Source organism: Leopardus geoffroyi, chromosome D1 (assembly GCF_018350155.1).
Source record: "Leopardus geoffroyi isolate Oge1 chromosome D1, O.geoffroyi_Oge1_pat1.0, whole genome shotgun sequence".
NCBI lineage: Eukaryota > Metazoa > Chordata > Mammalia > Carnivora > Felidae > Leopardus > Leopardus geoffroyi.
The window spans coordinates 112,952,404-112,972,089 of NC_059329.1; the positions used below are offsets into that span (position 1 = coordinate 112,952,404).

Below are 19,686 nucleotides of genomic sequence, written 5' to 3' on the forward strand. Positions count from 1 at the left end.
TCATGTGTCTGGACCCTTCCTCCACAGGCAGTCAGTCCTCCCGCTCTGGGTAGAATCCTCGTACCCTGCGACCTTTGCTCCCTGGGATTCTCAGGGCTGGCACTTGTCACCCCGAGGGCTCCGATGGGGGATCCCTCCCATCTCACCGAGTGATTCTTCTGTCGGGGTCTCGACGGGGGCCTGCGCATGGTGAGGGCCTCCTGGACCCACAGCCCCAGGATCAGGCAGGCCCTGAGGGGAGCCTGGGCCCCTGGGAAGCTGAGCTGGTTGCAGACCCTCAAGGAGGAGAAGGTATGCATGTTCCAAGATGAGAAACTAAATCCAAGAAAGACCAGCTCTCAGGGCTCACCCTTAGTGACTCGAAATTCAGCACCCTCCCCAGGCTCCGTGCTGGGGGCACGTCCCCGCTTCAGGACAAACCTTGAGAAGGCATTTGGGGGAAGTCCGGGAAGACAGGACTCTCACTGCCCATCGGTACCACGTGGGCACCCAGTGGATCCTTCCTCCCACACCGGTGACTCCACAGAACGAAGGAAACAGGGCAGTGGGTGGGCGTGGGCAGAGTCAGGCAGGCCAAGCCAACTGTCCCCACAACGAGACCACAAGCCCCCGTGAGTCGTCGGAGCCCGGCATTTGCTAACCACCCGTCTCCAAGAAGGAAAGACAGGCTCCGAGAGAAGTAACAGCCACGTAAACCAGGGGCTGACACGTGGTGGAACCGGGACGTGGTCCCGCGTGGCTCAGACACGGCGCCCACGCTCTTCGAGGCTGCTGTGGGGGGGAGGGTGAACTCAGCAGGCCTGAGCCGCCCAAACCCGGCCCCTTCCGAAGGCCCCAGGCGTGGCCCCTCCGAGTCCTGGGAATGATCTACCTAATCTAGTGTTTCTGCCACGTGAGGCCTTGGGCCACATCACACGGTTTACGCTAACAGTGTGACTTGGGAATGGGGACCCCCGGCCCACCGGTGTCGGCCAAAGCCTCTGGAGGGGCTGGATGCCGAGGTCGGCCGTGCCTAGGTGACCGACCCCCAGTAAGATCCCGGACTCGAGGCTCGAGGAGCCTCCCTCACCGGCGACGGTTCACACGTGCGGTCACACGTGGCTGCCGGCAGAATTCGACACCGTCCACAAGACCCCACAGGGAGGACGGCTGGAGGCTGGCGCCTGGTCTCTCCTGGACAGCCCTGTACCCCTGCTGACTCTAACCTGGGTCCTTCCGCTGTGACGAACCGCAACTGTGTTCCACCGAGCTCCGCGGCTCCTTCTAGAGAATCTGTGATCCCGGGGGGTGGTCTCGGGGACCCCTGAACGTACCTGTCCTGTCTGTGGCTGTAATCCACGAGCGGGCTGCGTGGCAGGGTGGGGGAACTGAGGCCTACGTCCATTTATGTTTTTGTAACCGTCAAAGACGCAAATCCAACTGCACAGAGGCGTTCTGTCTGCTGACACGGTGGCCGGAGCACCAGGGCCAGGTGCCCGGCGATGCGTCCCGGGAACGGCGGCCCCTGCGGGGGGATCCCACAGACGGGTAACAGGATCCCGTGCGTCTCCCGTCTGGGCGGCCCAGACAGCTGTAAGGCGAGGCTGTGCGGGAAGGGACCCGAGTCCCCACAGGCAAATTCTCGGGTGACGGGCTCTCCCCCAGCAGACGCAGCACGAGTGGTCTCTCCTCCCCGTGGCGGATGCCGCCACCGCGGGACGGCAGAAACAGGGGGACTTCGCAGACACCCCGGGTGTCTGTCCCGAGCCGGCGGCCCCCACACTGTTAGGAGAGAGCAGGACTCCCGCGGGTCCCCAGCGCAGCCTTGCCTGGGCCACTGTCTGCTTTGGAGATGGTTCCCATATAAGCCACGTAAGACACACGAGGAGGCCAGCGGTCACCACAAACAGCCCCTTGTCTTTCCACGCTGACCACAGAGCCGTGCAGCCCAGGGTCCCAGGGAGGGGGCCGGGGGCAGACGCCCTAGAGACACCACCTCCCCACCGGCCCGGCCCTTGCGGAGGACGCCGGGCAGAGGAATGGACGCCTGGACCCGGGGCTGGGACACGTGGCCCAGCCCCTCTGAGGACACAGCTGAGCGTAGACAGGAGACAGCCAGACTTAAGTGGTGGAGGCCAGCATCTGCATCTGGGTCTGCCTCCCCTTTCCTGCGAAGGGAACCCCCGTGAGGGGCAAGAGGAAGAAGCCAGGAGAGGGCAGACCCTGTGTCCCCACGGTGCCACCGTGCGCCCGGGGCTCTTGGGAGCCCCGTTTTAGGAACCGGGAGTCCGTGGCCGTGTGGCCGGAAGGACCCCGGGCCCTGGCCTCTGGCTGGTGTGGCCCAGCCTGCCAGGTTCTCGCCTCATCTTCCAGACCGGCCTGGACCACGGGTGTCATTCTCAGCAGCTTTGGGCTGTCCAGAACCCACAGTCACAGCCTCTCTCTGTCAGAGGATGCTGACCCGGCCCCAACACGGGACACGGCAGCCCTGCCCAGCCTCAGCCTGGCCACAGCCCACACTCCTGACAGGGTCCCCGTCTTCCAGCCTCTTTGCTCCCTCCCGGAACCCAGCCCACGGTCCGGCGGGAGGCGGGAGGGAGAGCGCGGCCACAGGGTCCCCAAGGCACCACTGTCCCACTGGATGACCAGTGAGGGCCTGGCCTCACTCCCCCACCTGTTTGCTGGAATTCAATATGAGGAGACCCAAGTCGGCTGCCCACAAGTTCCTGAAATGGGGGTGGGACACGTTTGGATTCTCTCTAAATTCCACCGGGAGGAATGTTGCAGAAAAGGGGCAGGTCTGCCGAGGCTCCGTCCCCTGACCTACCGGGTCACCCCTACGCACACTTGGAAGTCTGGACTAGGGAGGGCTATTCGCGAGCTGGCTGGTGGCCGGGGAGTGTGGAGGGTGTGCAGGGGGCCCACGGGGCTGAATCCAGGGTCATCTTACGTGGTCGCAGAGATCCGAGCGAGGGGAGACCAGAGAGCTGCCCCTGGGCTGCGGCGGGGGGAGGGGCTCCCGTCACCACGAGGGTCCCACCAGCCCCATCCCTGGGGACCCACGTCTGACTTCGGTCCCCGAGCCCCAGGCCGGCCCGTGTGGGGCTCTCGGCATCCCCATAAGTGACCGCTCCGTGAACACAAGAGGGAGAATGAACAAGTGAACTCCCCAGACCAGCTCAGGACACCTGACCCACTAGGCCTTCGCTCTGACGGAAGCGGGAGGCGTGGAGGGACCCGCCAGTGCAACGTCCTCTGTGTCCTCCTCAACACGCTGGTGGTGCATTCACAGGTTCTCCTCCCCAGCTCCGATCCCGTCTTTTTTTTTTAACGTTTATTTATCTATTTTGAGAGAGTGCGTGCAAGCGTGAGCAGGGGAGGGGCAGAGAGAGGGAGAGAGAGTCCCGAGCAGGCTCCGTGCTGTCAGCGCAGGGCCCGACGGGGGGCTCGAACCCACGAACCGCGAGATCACACGCTGAGCCGAAATCAAGAGTCGGACGCTTAACCAGCTGAGCCACGCGGGGGCCCCTTGGATCCCGCCTTTGAAAGGCCTCGCTGCAGACAGGTGCGCTCATGAGAAAACGCCTGATGGGCCTGAACTACATCTCCACATCCGGCATTTCCTGTGCCTTTCATTAAACGGGACGGCGAATCTATTCCAGGAGCGTTAAACACTCCTGTTCGCTGGACTGTCCCCTCGGAAAACACCCAGGGATGATTTGCACGGAAGGTGCGTGTATGCACACGTGGGCGGAAGGAATAAACAGAAAAGAGACACAGAAGCATAAGTATTCAGAGCAAGTGGGAACCCGCAGCCGACCCTCTCATCCCTGCCCACGCTTCTGACAGACGTCAAGCTGCATGACTCACACGTCCACAGCCACGGAGCCACGGCGATACCACGCAGCTCCTCTCCGTGTGCTTCCCAAAGACCGGCTTGCTACCTAGGCAATCGGGTGACAGCTTGCAATATGATCAACACATCACCAGTCAGAAGGAAGGAAGGAAGGAGGGGAGGGAGGAAAAACGAGCAATCTGGGTTCCACCAAACAGAAAGTTACAGAGCAAGGACCTTCCCAGAGGCCAGGACCAGTGCCCCCACCCACCCCCCACCACCGGCCCCGTGAGCCAGATTCCTCCCCGTCCAGGTCTGCTCGTCCTCAGCCCCCAAATCTGAACAGCTCTGACCAGTCCCCGAGGTGGCATTTCCCAGGAAGCCAGCCCAGAGCCGGCCTTTCGGGAGGGGGCCCACAGGGACTGCTCATCTCCGGGCTCGGGAGCTGAACAATGAGTAAGGGATTCCTCAGCATCCCTTCTGCTGGCTTCTGGGTTGCCCTTCCCTGAGTTTCAACCCACTCCAGTAACAAATCACAGACAGCCGGAGATTAGAGCCTGAGGGATGTGCTGGGTTTCAGCCCGTCTGAAGCCTGCTCCCCAGAAAAATTTCTAAAGCCCTCAAAACGTCTAAAGTCCAACCGTGAAGAAGGCTGCCCTGGAGTTGCAGCTGTTCCAATACCCAGGAGGGGCACGGAAGGTGAACATGGTACTGCTCGGTGAGGTCCAGGCGTGGGCAAGGCGTGGGTGGGGGGGCACCTGGATGACCTGGTGCTTGAAGCAGGAGTCACTGCGTGGTGGGAAGCACTAAGGCGGGAGTAGCCATCCAGGGAGGAGGGAGCCCCAGCAGAGGTGAGAGCAGAGGGGCATCGGGACGGACTGGGAGAGGCTCAAGTCCAAGGACGGAAATGGAATCCCCGTCCCGTAAACCCTATCCTGTCTGGTGCGGCTTCCAAATTCCAGGGCACATCCAGCTGGGCTTGCACACGAGCGCCCCACCCCCGCCCCCTGTGGAGTCCTGGGCAGGTGCTTCAGACATCACAGCTGGGTATAACATGGCCCTGAAGGAGCTCACACAGGAGACAAGCCAGCACAGCACAGGGGCCAAAGGGCCTCTCAGGGATGAGAAAGGCTGACTCTGTTTCTCCCTGCGTGTGATCTTCGGGGGGATCACACCCCCACCCCCTGTGGAGTCCTGGGCAGGTGCTTCAGACATCACAGCTGGGTATAACATGGCCCTGAAGGAGCTCACACAGGAGACAAGCCAGCACAGCACAGGGGCCAAAGGGCCTCTCAGGGATGAGAAAGGCTGACTCTGTTTCTCCCTGCGTGTGATCTTCGGGGGGATCACACCCCCACCCCCTGTGGAGTCCTGGGCAGGTGCTTCAGACATCACAGCTGGGTATAACATGGCCCTGAAGAAGCCCACACGGGAGCCAAGTCAGCACAGCCCAGGGGCCAAAGGGCATCTCAGGGATGAGAAAGGCTGACTCTGTTTCTCCCTGCGTGTGATATTCAGGGGGATCACACCCCCACCCCCTGTGGAGTCCTGGGCAGGTGCTTCAGACATCACAGCTGGGTATAACATGGCCCTGAAGAAGGCCACACGGGAGCCAAGTCAGCACAGCACAGGGGCCAAAGGGCCTCTCAGGGATGAGAAAGGCTGACTCTGTTTCTCCCTGCATTTCTCCCTGCGTGTGGCCTTCAGGGGGGTATTTAATCTCAAGCCTCAGTTTCTTATCTGTCAGATGGGCTTAAGGCCACCCACCCAGAAAGGCACTCAGCATTAACCCCGGACATAAGTGCCCAATAAACAGCAACAAACACAACACAATAACGTGAAACAGCCAGAGCCCAAGGGTGCACACGCACAGGCATGCACCCCTTGTGATTTAGACAAGGATCTACCAAACGTCGGCGTATCACAGGCCAGGGAGATTAAAAAAAAGAAATTCCATGGCGCAGCTGGGATGTCAAACGTTTTATTTCCCCAGAAGAAGATATCTTAGGAAGTGAAATGTACCATCAGCACCATCCCTAACTGGAAGGACACTCGCCCCCACTGTCTCGGAAAAAGTCAACACGAAACACAGCCTGTCCTTCCAATCGAATCCCCCGAGCTTCGTGTAAAACTCCCTGTCAGGTGCCGAGTCTCTGCATGTCACCCGGGGCTGGGCGAGCTGGGCAGGATCTGGAGGACGCGGGCACCAGACTGGACCAGACTGGACACCAGAGGCCAAGCCCACGCCCGCCCAGGGCACAGGGACGGCTCCACACGGAGTAGGTAAAGCGCGTAGAGCACGGGGTGGGAGGCTCCCAAGGGCTGTTCTAACCCAGAAGCCACCCTGCAGGACACGGGAGCCACCTGGCCAGGCCACTCAGGACGCACATCTCACTCCCCACCCCAGGGAAACCCGAACGGGCACAGGTGCCCCAAGCTGTGCGCACGGCGACTCAGACGCTGATCTGCCTTGGAAAGACCTGGAGAGGGTGCTCCGGCTTGGGGACCCGGCCAAGCGACCCAGCCCGTGGGTCGGGCTTCTCAGGTCATGCGGCGCCTCACGCATGCTTGGCCTTCACTGGGTCACGGCGCCCCTCCCGTGGGGGGCGTGTTCACAGGACCGCAGCATGCGGTGGGCGTGCACGCGCCAACACACACACACAGACTCGGTTCCTAGACCTGGGACACGTTCCTGGCATTCGTGAACTCCCCGTAAAGCCATCAAGCCCCGAAGCGGTGCCCCCTGTAGCTGAGTGAGCTCTGATTCTAGTCCAGCATCAGCTCTCTGGCTGCGGCCCCTGGGCTCTCAGACAGCAATCGTGGACGCGAGGTCCTCACTCGGGGTCCCCCAGCGGAGCCCCTGGGCTTTGGCTCCTCGGGGAGACACGCTGAGGGGCACCCCCCACCCCAGGATTAGATCCCGTGGCGTGGACTCCTCAGCGGGAGCAGGAGAATGGCGACAACCCGCCAGACACTGGACACGGGAGCCGGGTGCCTCAGACCCACACACATCCTCCCAGGAGACTCATCAGACGCCCAAATAAGTCTGTGGCCCCCAGAGGTGGAAAATGCGCCAGATTCGTGAGCTTCCAGGGGCCCTTTCGGGGGTGAACCTCAGTCCTAGGGGGCTCCCAGGGCCTGTTCTGTAAACCCACCCTTGGTAATTGGTGGTTGACGCCCAATGGCACCCTCCCCGCCAAGAACACCCCCCGTTTGGCTGTGAGGCTCTTCTCAGTTGAAAGAGACACGTACACGCTTGTGTTCACACGAATACACCTTTACTTACATCCAGCCTCGCCTGACCTCTTTCTCACTGACCGGCTGTGTCCGCGAGCCCAGTAAATCCAGCCGCACACGGAGAAGACCGGGTCGTAAGTCACTCCACCGGCTTCCTGCCACCCACTTGGCACGGGCTTCCGGAGGAACTGCATTCCACACCTAGACCGGGCCCTCCCTGCTCCAGAGAACTCGCTCGGCAGGCCCACGGCTGGAGGTAAAATATCTCAGGGAACAGAGACGGAACGTGTGGCTGGCCGCCCTCTCTTGCCCTCAGGCCCGGGGTCCTCGGACATAGGACCCTGGGAGCGGGCGGCCAGCCTGCCCGCCCCCCCGCCCGATTCCTTGGGGACACTGCAGCCTAGAAGCCTCCCTACCCCCGCTCAGGGGAACGGCGCTAAAACTTCAGGCCGAGAGGGCTCGCTGGGACCCCCTGGCGCTCCTGTCTCAGAGACGTGCCCGCCGGGACGAGTCACAGAAGTGGAATCACACAGCGTGTGCTCAGTCGATTGTCTTTTCTTCCTCCATGTACTTTTGAGGACAGCTTTGTCCTTGCCCAAAGTCACCTCTGCCCAGGGCTCCTTAAGGTCCTCACCTGAGTCCCTTCAAAATCTGTGATAGGAACACACACCTGACCTGGCCTGGCCTAGGGTCCACCTCTAAGCTGTTCAGCTTTCTCTAAAGCCAGACAGTATTTGAAAACCACATTGTTTTTTGTTTTTGCAAAATCCCAGCTGAAAACACCACGTCACATGGAAAACAGTCCTTAGACTGGAATGCCGAGGAAAATCCTGCCGTGGGTGAGACACCAGACAGCTCAACTTTGTTCCCTTTTCGCCCTGGCTGCCAGGAAGCTCAGGATGAGTACCGTATGTAACCGTAAAGATGCTCGCTTACCCCAGAGGTTGGTCTTAAGGATCCCGAGGGGTTAAAGCGCAGTTTTACCGATGCAGCCTGCAGCAGAATCATTTTGGAAGGAGGCCACAAAGACAGATTCCTACTGAATTAGATTTCTTGTGCATCCGGTGCTAGAATCTGCGAGATGCCCAAGAATTCTTGGTCCTCAGGTGAGGCCCTGCTGTCAGAGTGAAACGACCGGCCCATTCCCTAGGACGGAGGAGAACCTTCTGGAGGAACTGATCTGGCGGCCCATTCCCTAGGACGACCACCTGGGGCACCAGAAACCCTCTCTGCTCTCTGATCCCTCACGGGGTGGGGGGGCCGCTTATACCCACAAGCAGGAGGGATCATTTGAGGCAATAACAAAGAACACCCGAGGAGATCCGAATCCCACTCGCAGGTAGGCTAACACCTCCGAGTCGTCCGTGAGAACTCGCGTGAGAAAGTAAATTAACTGTCACTCTAAAGTGGAACCCTTCTGCCACTACTTAGGTGACATCCTGGCTACTAACTAAATCGCCACTCAAGGGTACTTTCCCACTTTTTTCTGAGAGGCGGCAGGAGGGGATGGCGGCAAAGAGTCTGAAACACCCACAGTCCATGCAGGTTTATCGCGTGACACATGGCCCCACGCAGGCGCCGGGGCGTGGGGGGTATGAGGGGCCGTACGTGATGAACGGAGGCCCTTAGGACAGCAGGAGGCCGCTGAGGGGCAGGGTCCCTTGCCGGACGGGCAGCTGAGAAGGAGGAAAAGGAGCCCAGGTAAACCTCGGCCTGACGGAGGATTCTGCCTCCACTCTGCCACCAGCCCGGGCCCCAGCGTGCCCACAGAAGAGCCACGTCGCGGCGACGGAAAGCCCTCTGCATCCACAACCCAAGGACCTCGATCCTTCCTCCAGCCGAGGGGCCCCGGGAAGCTCTTCCTGGGCTAGTCTCCCAGGGAGCAGCCACCCCCGTATCCTACAGGCGGCCAACTGTTACCGTAGATTCACTCCTAGCCCTCATGTGGGGCCCAGACCGGCTCCTCCTTTCTCCCTTCCCCTTGTTTGGCAATGCCCACCATCGCAGGGGTGGCTGCTCTGAGATCGAGCGTTCCCCACCAACGGGGAGCCGATGCACATTCCCGATGGAGAGACTTGAGGCCCAACCCTGACCAAGGATCTCCAGAGAAACTTCCGCAGCACAGCCGCCCCCTCACAGCCCCCGGATGGGGACAGGCCAGAGCTCCAATCAACCGGCCAGTGTCCTCCCGTCGTGAAGAAACCCAGAAGTCAGAGGGCCTTGGCGCGAGCTGGAGCTCAGGGACGTTGGGTCATGAACGGACCGGCGGGCCTGAAGCAGACGCCCCCAAAGACAACAACAAGAAAGGAGCAGGAACTGGGTGCAAGCCGGGGTTCAAAGCCCGACAAGGGAACAGTACCAGGCAGCAGCTGGAGACAGGAGGATCCCGGCCCGGCCCACTCAGCCAGGACAGCTGGGGCTGGCACGGTCCCCCACGGAGCCCCCCACCACCCCCTGCCAGGAGAACGCCCATCTTCGCCGGCGGAGGGGCGGGACGCAGCTCGGAGCAGGCGGAGGGACGCCGTGGAAGGGCCTGGACAGGGGAAGAGGAGGGTCCAACTGGGTTTCAGGCAGGGCTGGGAGGAAGGGAGCTTGAGGCGCCCCCCAAAGCCGATGGCGACCAGGACCAGGGCGGGACAGTGGCTCCTACGCTCTGCCCTCGCCTGGTCTATTCATACCCCCGGGACACGCGTTCTCACCAGGGTCTCGGGGGGCCAAACAGATCCTCGGGTTTTTAAGTATAAGGTGCAGATACAGAAGAGACACACGAACAGATACGCAGCATTTCACAGCACGAACAATTCATCGGGGTGGACAATTAGGAAAAAAGATATCAAAAACATCTTCTTGGACAGATAAGTAAAAAAGGTAAGTTTGAGGGGCTCCTGGGTGGCTGAGTCGGTTAAGCGACCCATCTTGACTTCGGCTCAGGTCATGACCTAGAGGTTTGTGGGACTGAGCCCCACATCGGGCTCCTCGCCGACCATGTGGAGCCTGCTTGGCATTGTCTCTCCCTCTCCCTGCCCCTCCCCTGCTCGTGCTCTCTGTCTCTCTCTCAGATAAATAAGTAAATATTAAAAACAACAACAACAACAAAAGATAAGTTTGAGAAACATTGTTCAAAGGGATTTGGACCTCCACACTTTCCTTGATGGTCGCCAGTGACAGGGCCAGGGGAGAGGACACAGTGCGTGCTCAGCCTGAGCTGAATCAAGCCGCCCGATGCCCCTGTGGCTGAGAGCGAGGTACGCTGGGTGCCACATCCTCCCCTGAGCATGACAACAACCTCCAAAGGTGAAGTCGGTCAAGGTGAGAAACACACTCAGGCAGCACTCAGCGAGTGCCCACCCTTTAACCACATGCTGCACGTGAAACAATGCCGACGGGGCATACAGTAGGTGCTCAGTAAAACGGGCACTGGGCTCTAGACAATGGGCTCAGTGCACGTTTTGACTCTGCAGAACCGAGGTCACGGGCTTCCCTCCACTGTTCCCTGCCCCCAAGCACAAACGGGTGTCCCCGTGACCATGCAAAAATGGTACAGGGACACTCAGAGCACCTCTCTTGTCCTCCATCAACACTTAGCCACACTGGCGGGTCCAGTACGGGCACGGCAGCTAGGACATCGCAAAGCAGACAGGAAAAGGCAGAGCTGGGGCCCCGAGCGATGGTCCTGGTAAGTCCCCTCGAGGTCACATCAGCAGGGGGCCAGGGAGCAGCTTTGTTTCTCCAGAGTTGAGGACAACTCCAGCCACCCTCTCCCCCCCACCCCAGCCTGACACAAAACCAAGAGCCTGACGATAAGAAACTGACCATCCTCTGGCCACAGTGCAAAAGGGGTGAGGCAGACCACAGCAGGACGGTGACGACCAGCTTGCAGGTGAAAAAGACAAGGAGAAAATGCGCTAACTCACCAGAGGCGCTGGCAGACTGGGCCCTGCAGAAAAGCTTCTTAGGACAGGAACCGTCTGTGCTCCGGCGAGCCGCGGCACGGAGACTGGAGGGACTTTCGGAGCTGGGAGAGACAAGAAGACCAGGACACGGTCAGGCAGATGCTGTCGAGGGGCAGAATGTGAAATCTCCAAGCGGATCCTGGCGTCTCTGAGCTAAAAACCAGGGGCTGCACCTCTGCCTCAGCCAAGACGGTACAGGTGTGCCTTTCCCCATCTCTCCCACACGGTGCAATTAAAAACCAGGATGTTGTACAGAAGACACACACAAGACTCCTGAAGGGAGAGAAGGAGGAAGATTGGCAAGGGACCAGGGACCCCGAGGAACGGCACGGTGGGCAGTTCTCTAGGCTGGGTTTTTGCCTCGTCCAGCCCAGGCGTGGAGCTAAAGAAGTCGGAGACCCAGACGTTCGGTAGAAGCAGACAAAAAGCCACCACAGATGATTGTTCTCTGTAGCCAAGGGACCAGGAAAGTGGCAGCCTAATGAGACAAGGTGTTTACACAATGACCACTCTCCTGCAGCCAGACACCAGAGAAAAAATGGCACCCACCCGGACCCGCCGCAGCAAAGGTCGAGTAGGGAGCTGAGACTTCCAGCCTGCGTCGCTGTAATAGGCACCCCAACCCCCCACTGGGTGGTGTCAAAGAAGCCTAAGTAAGAGCTGGGACTTTTTTCCCCACCAGGTGGTAATGAATCCTCCTCTCGCTCCATGGCTTAGTGTGGGCAACATGGGGAGACTGGGTTTCCACACCCACTCGGCAGTAACAAGGCACCCCCTCCCTCACCCCACTGAGCTGGTGTCAGGAAAGAGCTAATGGAAAGACAGGACTTCCTCCAACACCACCAGAAATGAGGTCACCCCACCACGGCATTGGTGGGGACCACATAGGGAGCAGGAGCGCCCAACCCCACCAGCAATAACAAAGAACTTCCCCACTGGAGTGTCAACAGAGGCCAAACTGTTGATGAGACTGCTATGTCCACTTGGCAGCCATGGGACAGCACCCTCTCCTCCCTTGAGAGAGCAGGGTCAAAGAACACCAGCTGAAACTGAGGTTGACGAGGATCCAGAGTCTCACCAGATAATATGAGAACATACTCATCTCCACCGAAAATCACCCATTATCCCAAGAACCAGGAAGATCGCAAATGGGAAAAGGACAACCCATGGCAGCTGACACTGGGGTGACAAAGATGTTAGAATTATCTGACAAAGAGTTTAAAGTAGTCCCAATAAGAATAAACAATTAGGAACGTGCTGGAAACAGATGAAAAAAACTGGAAGTTTCATTAAAAAAAAAAAAAAACAAACAACAACAACAACATAAAATCTGACCAAAGAAACAAAGAAGAGCCAAGTCAAAATGTTGGAACTGAAAAGTGCGGTCATTGAAATAAGCAGCTCACTGGATGGACTCAACAGCAGAATGGAGGGGACAGAAATAACTGGAAGACAGACCAACAGAAATTACCTAAGCTGCACGGCAGAGAGAAAACATACTAAAAATTAAACAGAGCCTCAGGGACCAGTGTGCCTCTAACCTCATCATAGACCCAGAAAGAGAGAAGAATGGGGAGGTCCAAAAAAGTACTCAACAATATAACAGAAGAAAACATCCTAAATTTGGCAAGAGACATAAACCTACAGATTTAAGAAGCTTAACAGGTCCCAAATAGAATAAACCCAAGGAAATTCACACCAAGATGAATCATAATTAAACTTCTGAAAACTAATAACGAAGAAAAATCTTGAAAGCAGGCAGAGAAAACTGATACTTTATTTATAGCAGGGAAACAACTACAGTAATAGTGTATTTCTCATCAGAAACTATGGATGACACACAAAATTTTTGGAGTAACGAATGAAAAGAACTATGAATCTAGAATTCTACATCCAGCAAAAATATCCTATAAGAAAAAAGAAAAATCAATACATTCTTGGTCGAAAGGAAACCAAGAGAATTTTCCATCAATAGACCTATCCTAAAAGAATGGCTGAAGAAAGCTCTTTAAACAGAAAGGAAACAATAAAAGAAGGAATCCTGGAACACTGGGAAGGAAAAAAGAACACAGTAAGGGAAAATAGGGGTAAATAAAATTGGCTTATCTTCTCCCCTCAAATTTTCTAAATTATGTTTAACAATTGAAGCAAAAATTATAATGTAATCTGATTTGGTTCTAAATGCACGTAGAGAAAATATTCAAGACATTTATATTATTATAAGTGGGGGAGGGTGAAGACACATAAAAGGAAGTAAGGTTCATATATTTCACTCAAACTGATATCACAGTAGATGGTGGTAAAATTATACATATAAAATATAATGCCTAATCACTTAGAAAGCTAAGCAAAGCCCAAAACCAATTATAGATAAATCCAACTGAAATGCTAAAAATATTCAAATAACCCACAAGAAGGCAGAAAAATGATAACAGATATGAAAAACAGAACATAAAACAAAAAACAAAATGGCAGATGTAAACCTTAACATAGCAATAATTGCATTAAAAGTAAATGTCAAAATATACCAGTTAAATGGCAGAGATTGGCCAAATGGACTAGATTTTATTTTTTTTTTTATTTGAACTTAAAAGATTTTAAAAGACCCAATTATATGAGGTCTACAAAAATTCTCTTTAAATAGTGACATAATTGGAATGAAAAAAAAAAAGACATGCGAACATTAACCACAGGAAGGTACACATAGCTATATTAATATTAGATAAAGTAGACTTGGAACAAAAAACTACCAGAGAGGAACATTATAATTGACAAAAGGTCAATCCACCAAAAAGTATAGCAACCTTAAATGTATACACACCAAACAACAGAGGAGAAAAATATATAAAGCAAAAATGTATAGAACTGAAAAGAAAAAGAGACAATTTCAGTTAGAGACTTTGATACTCCCATCTCAGCAACTGATAGAATTTAACTAGACAGAAAAGTCAGCAAGGAAGTGGAAGAGCTCAACAGATTCTGAGTGATATTCATGGAACATGCCATTCAATAACAACAGAATATACACTCTTTCAAGTGCTCCTGGAATATATACCAAGATAGATCATATCTAGGGCCACAAAACAACTGCAACAAATTTAAAAGTGAAATCATACAGAGTGTGTTCGCTGACCACAACAGATGCAAATTAGAAATCCATAACTGAAAGGTGACAGAAGTCTCCAACACTTTTAAATTAAAACAGCACACTTCTAAACAACCCATGCGTCAAAGAAGTTTCAAAGGAAACGTTTTTAATCATGGAATTGAATGAAAACAAAAAATTAAATTAAAATTAAATAAAATACAATAAAATAAAACAAAACATTCCAAATTCTGTGAGACACAGCTAAAGCAATAAGACAAATTTAAAGCACTAAATGCATACATTAGGAAAGAAATAATAATCTCAAATTCTAAGTTCCCATCTCAAGAAGTGAATAAAAGGAGAGGAAAATAAATCCAAAGCAAGCAAAAGAAGGAAACAATAATCATAAAAGTGGGGGAAAAATAAAACTGAAAAGAGGAAAACAGCAGAGGAAATCAATAAAACAATGAGCTAGTTCTTTGTAAAAGTCAATAAAACTGACAAAACTAGCAAGACTGACAAAAAACAGAGACATTCGTTACCAGTACCAGAAATAAAATGGAAGATATCATTATGGTCCCTGCAGCAGTCTTTATTATCAAAAAGGTAATAAAGGAGTATATAAATAGCTCTACACTCATAAATTTGACAATCCAAAATAAACCAATTCTTCAAGAAATACACCCTATCTCAACTCATCCAAAATGAAGTAAGTAATCTGACTAGCCCTTGTAACTATTAAGAAAATAGAATTCATAATTTTAAAGCTCCCAGTTTCGGAAAAAACGATATATCTCCAAATGGTTTCACTGGAGAATTCTGTGAGTGTTTAAAGAAGAATTAATACCAATTCTACACATTCTCTTGCTGAAAATAGAATAGGAAGGAATAATTCCCAATATATTTTATGGAACAAGTATTATTACCCTGATACCAAAACCATATAAAGAGAGTACAAAAAAGAAAACCATAGGTTAATATCCCTCATGAGTATCAATGTTAAAATCTCAAACAAAATTTTATCAAAGAGAATTCAGCAGTATATGAAAAGAATTATATCCCATGACCAACTGGGGTTTACTGCAAGAATTTAAGGCTGGTTCAATTTTTTTTTTAATCCGTCTATGTATAATACAGTATGTATCAACAGGCTAAAGAAGAAAAAATCATAGAATCATGTGAATGAATGCAGAAAAAAACATTTGACAAAATCCAATATTCATCTATGACAAAAACTCTCCCCCAAAGTAGGAGGAGGGGAACTTCCTAACTTGATAAAGCACAGTCTGCAAAAGCCCACCAACTGACATTATTCCAAATAGAAAAGACTAAATGCTTTCCCTCTGTGCTCAGCAACCAAGCAAGGAAGTCTGCTGTCATTACTCTTATCGAACCTAGTGATAGACTTTCTATAAAGTACAATAAGACAAGAAAGAAAACGAAAAGCAAACAGATTGAGAAGAAAGAATTAAAACTGTCCCCATCTGCAGATGACAGGACTGGAGAAAATCCCAAGGAATCTACAAACAAAAACCTCCTAGAAATAATGAGTGAGTTGAATAAAGTCATAAGATAGAAGAAAGTCAACATATAAAAGTCAATTGTATTCCCATATGCTAGCTGTAGACACCAAAATTTAAAATACAACACTGTCTATAACTGCTCAAAACTAATGAAATACTGAGGTGTAAATCTAACAAAACAGGTACAAGACTTGTGTGCTAAAATCTACACAACACTGGGGAAAGAAATCAGAGGAGATCTGCAGAAGTGGAGAACATACCACGTTCATGGATTGGAAAACTCAACATAGTCAAGATGTCACTCTTCCCAAATCAACCTATGGATTGAATGCAATTCCAACCAAATTCTCAGCATGTTTTTGTAGAAACAGACAGTATTATCCTAAAATACACGGAAAGGCAAAGGAACTAGAATAACCAAAACAAGCTTGAAAAAGAATAAAGTGAGAGAAGTCCGTCTACCCAATTTCAAGACTTACTTTGCAGGGACGGTGATCAGACGGTGTGGTTCTGGTGGAGGGATGGGCACACAGATCGACAGGACTCAACAGAGAGCCCAGAAACAGGCCCACAAACATGGCCAGCTGGTTCAGGACAAAGGTAAATAGCAATGAATAAGCAAAATAATCACCATAACCTTAGTTATACAAAAATGAACTCAAAATGGATCATGGACATAAATGCAAAACATGAAACTATCAAGCTTTCAGAAAAACAACATTTTCTCATAGGAGAAAAACCTTCAGGATCTAGGACGAGGCAACAAGTTCTCAGACGGGACGTCAGAAGCACAAGCCACACGCAGAAAAATGGATGAACCGGCCAAGCTTCTATCTGTGAAAGACCCATTACGCAGATGAAAATACAAATCACAGACTGGGAGGAAACGCTCACAACCTGCGTAGCTAACAAAGGACTAGAGTCTTTACTAGAAGGACCTCCCAAAATGTAATGGTAAAAAGCTAAACAGTTCATTTAAAACACGAACAGAAGACATAAAGAGACACTTCGTGAGGAAGGAGAGCTAGACGTTGGATGACCACAGGGAAAGTCGCTTCAACGTCGGCACCACCGAAGGGATGCGCGTCACAGCAGTGAGTACCTGTCAAAATGGCTAAAATAAAAACCAGTAACACCAAACGCAGGTGACGCTTAAGAAACAGGGTCGCTTGCACGCTGCTGGTAGGGATGTCACACAGTGTGGCCTTTCAGGAAAAATGTAGCGGTTTCTTAAAAATCTAACTGTGCAACAACCCTGTGACCCAGAGTTTGCACTCGGGGCATTCATCCTATGGAAATGAAACACAAAACCCACACCCTAACATTTACGGCAGTTTTAGTCACAACAGCCAAACACTGCCAACAACCCAGGCGTCCCTCAAAGGGCGAGCGGTCAACCATGCTGGTGCGAACATTCCACGGATGCTACTCAGCAAGAGGAGACACGTGGACACACACAACCGCCTCTACGGTTGTGCTGAGAGAGGAAAGCCCATCTGGAGAGGTGTGAGCTGTGTGAGTGCACTTTGCACACGTGTCAAAACAACAAAATGGCAGAGATGGAGAACAGAGCAGAGGTTGCGCGGGTGAGGAAGCTGGGGCGGCGAGGGCTCTGTGGCTACAAAGGGCTGCACGGGGGATGCTCGAGCTAACGGACATACTTCTATCTGGCCGCCCCGCTGCCCATGTCCTGGTTGTAAGAAGGCAGTGCAGTTTTGCAGGATTTTGCTATTGGGGTGAGCTGAGTGAAGACTATAGGGGGTTAGAGGGGATCGACGATCTCTGCGTTATGTCTTCCAATTCCAATTAGTTAAAACTAAGAAGGTTTATTAGGGGCGCCTGGGGGGCTCAGTCGGTTGAGCGTCCGACTTTGGCTCAGGTCACAATCTCGCAGTTGGTGAGTTCGAGCCCCGCGTCGGGCTCTGTGCTGACAGCTCAGAGCCTGGAGCCTGTCTCACATTCTTTCTGTCTGTCTGTCTCTCTCTCTCTCTGCCCCTCCCCCACTTGCATTCTGTGTCTCTGTCTGTCTGTCTCTCTCTCTCTCTGCCCCTCCCCCACTTGCATTCTGTGTGTCTCTCTCTCAAAAATAAATAAACATTAAAATAAATAAAAACAAAAAGGTTTCTTACTTTTTTTTTTTCATGTTTACTTATTTTTGAGAGAGAGAGGCAGACGGTGCAAGTGGGGAAGGGGCAGACACAGAAACCGAAGCAGGCTCCGTGCTGTGAGTTGTCAGCACCGAGCCCGATGTGGGGCGCAAACCCACAAACTGTGAGATCGTGACCTGAGCCGAAGTCGGACGCTTAACCAACTGAGCCACCCAGGTGCCCCCAAGGCTTCTTATTTTTTAAAGTCCACGTGGAAAACAAAACAAATAAAAAAGCAAGTTAAAGAGCATTACCCTGTGGCCCGGGGCACATCATTCCACTCCCGGGCTATACCTAACACTGACAAAAACCATATGTCCACACAAAAACTTGCACAGCCGTGTTCACAGCGGTGCCCTTTGTAATGGGCGAAAAGTGGAAACAGCACGATGCCCAGCAATGGATGAACGGGTGAACCAGGTGTGGTCCATGCACGCGTTCACGGCTGAACACGGTTCAGCCAGGATAAGGCAGGAAGCACCAGCACCCGCCACAGCATGGACGGCCCCTGAACACATGATGCTCAGCGAAAGCAGCCGGTCACAAATGACCCCGTGTCACAAGGTTCCAGTTACAGGAAGCGCTCAGAACGGGCAAATCCATGGAGACAGAAAGCAGCTTAGCGGTTTCGAGGGCTGGGGAGAGGAGGGGGGACGCCGGCTCACTTTCAGGGGGATGAAAATGTCGCAGAATAGATTTTGGTGATGGCCGTACAACCCTGTGACGATACCAAAAAAAAAAAAAAAACAAAACAAAACAAAAGCATGCCACTGCATTGCACACTTTCGATGGGAATTGTACGGTCCACGAAATACCTCCCGATAACCCGTTGGAGAAAAGAAACCACTGACAGGGTTGCAGGAAATTTTAAAAGCCTTCATTTCAGAGCGATCCTCGCTGTGCCCCGCAGAGTAAGTAAATTATTGAACTATTTAAAAACGTTAGCCTTCTGCTGTCTGCGTCTATTTTTAGAAGTGCTCATCATTTCTAGGGAGATTGAAATCGTAATTGCAAGGCGTCCTGAAGGAGCCCTGCAGCCCCCTCCAAGGGAGATGGCTTGTGCGAAAAGCAGGATGGGGCAGGAAGGTCGCCGTGGGCCGGGTGTCACCCACACACATGGCTGCCACCGCCCCCCTCACGTCCACAAACTGCTCCTGATTCTCCTGAGCTTCCAGCTCAGTCACCAGACAACAGGGCAGGTCACCCCGGCTTAGTAACGGTTACCCTGTAAAATTATTCAGGTGCAAAGTTAAAATATTAATTACACCTGCATGGGGACCAGTCAGAGCGCGAAACCCAACCTGGCAGGCTGGTGGTGTGCGTGTGATCCTCGCGATCCACGGGCAACAATAACGGAGTGGCGGGGAGGGATAACAGACGGCTACCACCAACCCGCACGGGGTCCCCGAACCACAAACCCACACGGGGGTCTCTGAACCACAAACCCGCACGGGGGTCCCTGAACCACAAACCCACATGGGGTCACCCCCACAACACGCACGGGGGTCCCCGAACCACAACCCGCACGAGGTCCCTGAACCACCAACCCGCACAGGGGTCCCTGAACCACAAACCCACACGGGGGTCTCTGAACCACAAACCCACACAGGGGTCCCCGAACCACAACATGCACAGGGCTCCCTGAACCACAAACCCACATGGGGTCACCCCCACAACACACACAGGGGGGTCTCTGAACCACAAACCCGCACGGGGGTCCCTGAACCACAAACCCACATGGGGTCACCCCCACAACACACACGGGGGTCCCCGAACCACCAACCCAGAATGGGGGTCTCTGAACCACAAACCCGCACGGGGGACCCTGAACCACAAACCCACATGGGGTCACCCCCACAACACGCACGGGGTCCCCGAACCACCAACCCAGAATGGGGGTCTCTGAACCACAAACCTGCAGGGG

At 53.1% G+C, this 19,686-nt stretch overlaps 1 protein-coding gene across 16 annotated transcripts in view; it reads right to left on the minus strand.

The window, feature by feature from the left end:
- The window catches only part of SHANK2 (SH3 and multiple ankyrin repeat domains 2), a 490,708-nt gene that overhangs the window by 453,545 nt on the left and 17,477 nt on the right, over window positions 1-19,686 (minus strand). For all 16 annotated transcript variants that reach the window (XM_045486261.1, XM_045486258.1, XM_045486265.1 and 13 more), the window contains exon 2: window positions 10,966-11,066. The gene's annotated coding sequence lies outside the window, so the exon portion shown is untranslated. The remainder of the gene's footprint in view (window positions 1-10,965; window positions 11,067-19,686) is intronic.